Below are 8,690 nucleotides of genomic sequence, written 5' to 3' on the forward strand. Positions count from 1 at the left end.
TTTTGACTCATAGTGATGCTGTACAATGTTTTCAAGGAGCAGCTGGTGAGTTTGAACCCTCACCTGCTGGTTAGCAGTCCATTGCTTATCCAAGAGATGGTGGTGGTTGTTGGTGAATATATGCCATGGAGTCCATTCCAACTCATAGCGGCCCTGCATTGGGTTTCCAAGGCTGTAAATCTATGGGAGTAGAAAGCCTCATCTTTCTCCTGTAGAACTACTGGTAGTTTTGAACTGCTGACCTTGAGGTTATCAGCCCAACTTGTAACCACTACTCTACTAGAGATGTTGCTTATTGGTTATGTGCTATGGAGTAAGTTCTGACTCATAGCAACTCTGTATAGGGTTTCTGAGGCTGTAGTTCTTTATGGGAGCAGAAAACCTCATCTTTTTCCTGCAGAACAGCTGGAAGTTTCAAACTGCTGACCTTGAAGTTAGCAGCCCAACTCATATCCACGTAGTGGTTGGTTAATTAGTCCATGGGGCAGAGCTGGGCAATTCCAATCAGGAGGTCACCACTGGAGTTGGCTGCTCTGTAAAGGGGAAGAAGTGCTACTCTGGTTCCTTGCACACACACAGAGCAGAGCTGAGCTGGCCTAGCTTTGGAAGTAACTGAGCCCACCTGTGCTAAGAGCTACAACCCTAAGGTCGAGGGGTCAGTCCTGAGGTCCAAGTGGAGTACTGCCCAGAGGTGGCTGAGAGGAGATGGTTCAGAAGGGATGTATAGGGTTTGTCCACAAAAGAGTTTTCCTTGTGAACTGTCATAATGTGAGATGAATTGGCAAAATGGCAGCATCAATGGGCTCAAGCGTGGCAACAATTGTGAGGTTGGTCCAGGACCGGGCAGTGTTTCATTCTGTTGTGCATAGGGTCACTATGAGTTGGTACCGACTCAATGGCACCTACAACAACAACAACACTGGCACTGGTCCAGCATTATCCCAAAGCTGCTGGTTGAGAACTAGACTCATAGGCAGAGAGGTCCTGAGCCAGCCAAGGAAATCCTGGAGAGAAACAGAGAGAAATAGAATGAACATAACCATAGCATACTTGACCTGAGCCAGTGGACACCTGTCGAGAGAAAGAAACCTGATTCATGGTGTGCCTGTCCAGTGATACAGAAATGAAAAAGTGAGACAGTCTCCTTTTAGACATAAGTGGTTTCCTCCCTCATGAGACTAAGTGAGGTACTCATGAGGGTGGAAGGGACTGGTTCACCTCAAATCTATTGCTGTTGTTTAATATTGCTTTCATAAATAATCTATTCCTGCTGTTTACTGTTTGCTTTCTATAAGTAATCTGTTCCTGTTGTTTATTATTTATCATCTATAAATAATACTAACAGCCTTTAGTTACCAACACTTTGTAAAGTGTCTTTGTGTGTGTGATCCAATTGGATTAGATAGTAGAATCCTCATCTTAACAGTCTCATGATTGCTTGGGATTTAAAGGTATATCTTGCAAGTATGTCTGCATCCACACACACACAGTTCAGGGAAGGTGAAAATGCTCTAGAGTTAGACTCTGCTAATGGTTGGAGTCTTGGTGTGATGCTGTAGGATCAGCACTGAACTACTAACCACAAGGTTGGTGGTTCAAACCTACCAGCCACTCCTTGGGTTGCTATGAGTCACAACTGACTAGATAACATTTAACAACAACAACACTGGTTGCACAATTTTGTGGATGTAAAATGATGAATTTTATACTATGTGAATTTTACATAGTATAAATTAAGAGAGAAATTGAGGTGGCTGTGAATCATGTAGTATTATCAAATATCATTGTTTGATTTTTCCTATGTCTTGTATTTCTCCTAATTATATTTATGTATTAATTTATGAACAAACTGAAACAAATAAACAAAAGACAGCATATCTGGATTAAGCAATATGTAATTTGTGATTGAGACGGTGTTTTAAAATTATATTATAAGCAAAAGCCCAGTTAGGAATCTGCTTTCCTCGCAAATCCTAAATTAATGGGAAAGTTTACTAATGAAACAAGAGAACTTGTTGAGGCATGGAATTGCTGTAATGTACAAAGGACATAGTCAATGAGAAATCTGGACAGTCTTCCTATCTTTTATAAGAACTTCTTTTAAAAAATCTACATGCCTATAGCTTTGAAAAGCTTAGGATAAGCTTGTTTTCCCCATAACAACTTGTCCTTTTGCCAACCTTTCTTTAACTGTTGTTGGTAAGTGCCATCAAGTTGTTTCTGACTCATAGCAACCCTGTATAGGGTTTCCAAGGAGCCACTCATAGGCAAATCTGCTGCACAATACCTTTTCAAAGTGTTGAAGACCAAAGATGTCAGCTTGAGGACTAAGGTGCACCTGACCCATTCCATGCTATTTTCTATAACCTCATATGCATGCGAACGTTGGACAGTGAATAAGGAAGACCATAGAAGAATTGATGCTTTTGAGTTATGCTGTTGGAGGAGAATATTGAAAGTGCCATGGGCTGCCAAAAGAACCAATAGATCCATTTTGGAAGAAGTGCAGCCAGAGTGCTCCTTGGAGGCCAAGACGACCAAACTTTGTCTCTCATACTTTGGACATATTGTCAACCAGTCACTGGAGAAGTATATCATGTTTGGTAAGGTGGAGAGTCAGAGAAAAATAGGAAGACCCCAACCAGATGAATTGGCCAAGTGACAGCATGGCAACAGTAGTGAGGTTGGCCCAGGATTGGGCAGTGTTTCATTCTGCTGTGCATAAGGTCACTATGGGTCGATACTAATTCGATGGTACCTAACAACACAAAAACAACAACTCATGGGTTTGAACCACCAACCTTGCAGTTAGCAGTCCAGTGCTTATCCTCCAGTCCCCACCAGGACTTCTTTGATTACCATCTTTCATTTGCACCTGGTGTATGACTATTCCTAGCTATGAAAGAAGAAAAGGAAAGGCTCCAAGGAAGGGTAGAATGAAAAAAATCAATTTGGAAAATTGCAGATTCTTAAACAGACCTTTTCCTTCATCTAACTCTCTCCCACAAGCTACCCTTCCATGTGGAATCCGTGCACCAGGACACACTTTGATTACTGTACTTATCCCACTGTGTTGTGTTTATCTATCTACTTATCTGTCCCCCTTCTAAGTCTGCAAGCTTATTGCAAACAGCAGCAATGTTTTATTTCACTTAATAGCCCCATCAGTCAGCACGCTACCTGGAAGTTTGCTGCTTATTTCTTTATTTTAGTTTTTCTAAGGCATCTCACGGATAATACTTTGCTCCTTTCTGACCCATAAAATGTATTTGCAAAGAAATAGATTTGGGACTTGCTGCAAGAAAAGCTTTAAAAACTGGTTAATGTCATTATTTGTAATAATTCCTTATGCATTTAAGTCACTGAATAATTTCAATTTGCATGTTCTATATCAATAATTATCATGCTGATGACTCATTCATTGATCATTCTTGGTCCTAAGTTTCTTGGCAGTGGAAAGGCTCTGGAAAATGGGTAGTACATGCTTTAGTAGCTAATGATGGTTATTTAATAGTATCATGCAGCGTGAAAGCCATTATATGTAGAAGATTGTTCCTTTTTAATTGCAGTCCTGAGTCTCAATTGGTTTGGTGGAATAGTAATTATCAGAAGCACAAAACTCTGCTTCTGTCAAAAATCATTACTAATGTGTTCTTTCCAATTGGAACCTATGGTAATGCTCAAATGAGCTCCTCTACCTATACAGGGTCGCTACCAGTCAGAACCGACTAGACAGCACTTAACAACAATAACATTCTAACAATAACATTCTATACCGGTGGTAAAGAACTGGCTGGAGCCAGGGATGAAAGGGAATACTTCCTGGACTATAATCTGGACTGATATCATCAGATTTGTGTTTACAAACACCTTTCTGGGAAGATGAGCTCAGGCTGAGCATAAGATGTATGCTCTGCTACTCTAGTAATATGGCCTGTGGTAAAGGTACTTCACTTGAGGGAGATCTGCTACTAAGCAGTTAACATGATGAAAAGGTAATTAAGTTACCAGAGTGCAAAAGTGGCTTCAGAGTGAAGGAATAACCCCAGACCTTTCTCCCTAGGAAGGCCCAATTGCTTCACAGCAGCCTAGGTAGCCTGTGGTTTAGTTCATCACCAATCTCAGCAAACCCTCCCTGGCCTACTGACTTTCCTATTGCTTCTTCTGTGAAACAGCACGACAGAGTCTGTTTTTATGCTTTCAAAAAGGACACATATGGTGTAACAATTCACATTCTTCCTTGTGGATCTTCTACTACTAAATAATATTACTAAGTGCAAGAATTGAACACATACAAGCACATATCCCTTATAATTAATTGATACATAAAAATACAACAAAAGCGGCCACATGTTACCTGCGTTATTATTCACTACCAGGATTACATATTTCTGTAAAGTAGTCTCTGATAGTCAATGATTGCAAAATAGACTGTATTAGTTTCAAATATTTTGTAAAAATCCTTTGGCATCTTTGTTTTTAGCAGAAACCACAAAAAGTGCTTTCAAAGTCACAGAACCATATTTTTGTTTCTTTTAATATCCCTGTTGCAGTTTGGTTTTGAGCAGAACATTTAACATGTACAGCAAGTGGTATTGGCAAATCACCCTTTCCTTGAAGAAGGACTATTTCTTCTTCAAATGTGCTGTGTGCTGTATCTCTCAATCAGTGTCATCAACTAAGGAGCAGTACTAGGCTCAGCAAAGGGGTAGACATGGGAAGAAAAGCCACATAGTAGCTAAATCCTATTTCGAAGATGAAAATTTGGTAGCCATCTTTGACCAGTTGACCAGTTGCCATTAAGTAGATTCTGACTCTTGGCAATTCCATGTGCATCAGAGCAGAATTGTGCACTGTTGATTTTCAATGGCTGATTTTTCAGAAGAAGACTGCCAGACTTTTTCTCTGCGGTACCTCTGGATGAACGTGAAACTACAACTTTACAGTTAGTAGCCAAACTTCTTAACCATCTGTACCACCCATCTACTTGTAAGCATCTTTGTTGTTGCTGTTGCTAGGCACCATTGAGTCTATTTCTACTCATAGTGACCTTATGCACAAACAGAATGAAACACTGCTTGGCTCTGTGCCATCTTATAATCATTGTTAAGCTTGAACCCATTGCTGTTGCCACAGTGCCAATCCATTTCATTGGGGGTCTTCTTTTTTTATGCTGATCCTCTGCTTTACCAAGCATGATGCCCTTCTCCAGGGACTGCTCCCTCCTGATAATATGTCCAAAGGATGAGAGATGAAGTCCCACCATCCTGGCTTCTAAGGAGCATTCTGGTTGCATTTCCTCCAAGAGAGATTTGTTTGTTCTTCTAGCAGTCCATAGTACTTATAATATTCTTCTCCAACATTATAACTCAATTCTTGTACGGTCTTCCTTATTCATTGTCCAATTTATCTTGATATCATTTATTGGTCCAGAGGTGAGGATTTTTGTTTTCTTTACATTGAGGTGCAACCAATACTGAAGGCTGTGGTCTTTGATCTTCATCAGTAAGAATTTTAGTAAGCAAGGTTATGTCATTTGTATATCACACGTTGTTAATAAATCTTCCTCCAATCTTGATGCCTCATTCTTCTTCATGTAATCCAGCTTCCCAGATTATTTGCTCAGCATACAGATTGAATATTTATGGTGCAAGAATACAATCCTGGCTCACACCGCTACTGATTTTAAAGCATTCATAATCCCCTTGTTCTATTCAAACAACTGCCTCATGGTCTATGTACAGATTCCTCATGAGAATGAGAATACCCATTTTCCACAATATTGTCCATAACTTGTCATAACCCTCACAGTTTAAAGCTTTTGCATAGGCAATAAATCAGAAGTAGACATCTTTCTGGAATTCTCTGCTTTAAGCCAAGATCCATTTGACATCAGCAGTGATAGCCCTTGTTCCACCTATTCCTTATATGAATTCTGCTTGAACCTCTGGCAGTTCCCTGCCAATGTACTATTGCAGTTATTTAAAAAAATATTTTTAGCAAAAGTTTATTTGCATGTGATATTAATGATATTTCCTGATGATTTCCACAATCCATTGGGTCATTTCTCTTTGGAATAGGTACAAGAGATTCATATGAATCTCTTCTAATCAATTGTCCAGGAAGCTGTCTTTCAAATTTCTTGTCATAGATGAGTGAGTACCTCCAGTGGTGCATAGATTTAATGAAAATTTTGTGATTTCAATTTGTATTCCATGAATTCCTGGAGACTTGCTCTTTGCCAATGCCTTCAGTGACCATTGACTCTTGATCATATGCTATATCTTGAAATGGCTCAACATCATCCATTTCTTTTTGGTACCGTGATTTTGTGTATTCTTTCCATGTTTTTTGATGCTTTCTGCATCATTCAATGTTTTTCCCATAGAATCCTTAAGTACTGCAACTTGAATTTTTTCTTCAGTTTGAGAAAAGCTGAGTGTATTTTTCTCTTTTGGTTTTTTAACTCCAGGTCTTTGCACATGTCATTATAATACTTGACTTTGTCTTGAGCTGCCCTCTGAAATTTTCTGTTCAGTTCTTTTACCTCCTCATTTCTTCCATTTGCTTTAGCATCTCTATGCTGGAAATCAAATTTCAGAGTCTCTTCTGACATCCTTCTTTCATGTCTTCCTAATGACCTTTTGCTTTTTCTCTGTATGATGTGCTTGATGCCATCCCACAACTCTTCTGGTCTCAGGTCATTAGTGTCTAACACATCAAGTCTGCTCTTGAGATGATCTCTAAATTCAGGTGGGAAGTATTCATATTTTGGCTCTCACAGACTTGTTTTAATTTTCTTCAGCTTTAGCCTGAACTTGCATATGAGCAATTGATTATCTTTTCCACTGTCTGCCCCCGGCCTTGTTTTGACTTATAATATGGAGCTTTTCCACCTACTGTTTCCACAGATGTAGTCAATTTAATTTCTGTGTATTCCATCTGGAGAGATCCATGTATATACTCATCTTTTATATTGTTAAAAAAAGGTATTTACAATGAATATATCATTGGTCTTGCAACCATCTGTCATGAGAACTCTAGCATTATTTCTATCATCAAGCTATATTTTCCAACAACTGACCCTCTTTTGTTTCCAATCTTTGCATTCCAATCACCAGTAATGATAAATACATCTCTATTGCATGTTTGATCAATCTCAGACTGAAAAAGTTGGTAGTATTATTCAATTCTACTATCATTAGCTTTTGTGGCTTATGCACAAATTTGAATAAGAGTGGTGGTAGCTGGTCTTACTTGTAGGTATATGGATATTATCCTACTACAGACAGCATTATAATTAAAGACTCATCTCAAAATGTTCTTTTTGGTGATGAACGTGACAGCATTTCTCTTCAATTTATCATTCCCAGCATAGTTAACCATATGACTGTAAGATTCAAAATGGCCAATACCAACCCATCTCTGCTCACTAATGACTAGGATATTGGTCTCTATGTGTTCCATTTCAATTTTGACAACTTCCAATTTTCCTATGTTCATACTTCATGATTCCATGTGTTATTTTAAATGGATGGTTGCAGTTGTTTCTCCTCATCTTGACTTGTGCCCCATCAACAAATGGAAGTCCCAGAAGCTTTACTGCATTCACATCCAAATGGCCCACATGCTTTGAGGATGCAGCTATTCTCCAGTCATATTTTGAGCGAATTCCAATGTGAGGGGCTCTTATTTCAGCGTTATACCTGACAATATTATGGCATGATATATATGACATGCCATATATGTATATGACATACAATATTATGGTATGAGATGATACAATATCATGTTTCAATACTCAATTTTCCTGCTTCTATCTGGCTGGGTTCCACTACTGTTCATAAGGTTTTTACTTGCTAAACATGCAGAAATAATCCTCCTCTCCTTCTTCCTAGCCTGTCAGTCTAGGAAGACAGTCTCAACTGAAATCTGTCCACTATGGGTGACCCTGTTGGTATTTAAAATACTGGTGACATAGCTTCCAGTATCACAGCAACATGCAAGCTACCACATTACCACATGATTTTTATTGTTGTTGCTGTTCAGTGCCATGGACTCTGTTCTGATTCATAGTAACATATAGGGTTTCTGAGGATCTGCTGGTGGGTTTGGAACTGACTTTGCAGATTGAAGTACAGTGATTTTATTCTACAGCACAACACCAGAACTTTAGGTTCTGTCAGATATGTTCCTACCCCTAGCAACTCTGTATTGGGTTTCCAAGACTGTAAATCTTTACAGAAGCAGAAAACCTCATCTTTCTACCAGGGAGTGGCTGGTTGGTTTGAACTGCCATACTTGTGGGGCAAGGTGTCTGTGAGCTATCAGGTAGGCTTGAAATGACTGAGAGAAGTCCAGGAAGGGATACCTGGACCACCTGCTCACTCCCTCTCCCTGTTCCCTCCTAGGTAGAATGTGTGACAGCCAACTGACCTCAGTCCCTTCCTTTCCTTTTCTTTCTCTGTTTAACATGGGATAACACTTGTGCTTAGTCCTTGATGACACCATAACTTCTCCTTTCCTATCAGAAGAGACAAGTAAGAGGTAACACATTTCAGGTTAGATACCCGGTCTACATTAGGAATATGGTACTTCTTTGTTGAGTGCCTGGATGAGTCAAGATTTTCCTGCTTTTGCAATTAGACATGCACTGGTTTCTGATATTTTATCCTGGATCTTTGTTTTGT

Source organism: Chrysochloris asiatica, unplaced genomic scaffold (genome assembly GCF_000296735.1).
Source record: "Chrysochloris asiatica unplaced genomic scaffold, ChrAsi1.0 scaffold00017, whole genome shotgun sequence".
Lineage (NCBI taxonomy): Eukaryota > Metazoa > Chordata > Mammalia > Afrosoricida > Chrysochloridae > Chrysochloris > Chrysochloris asiatica.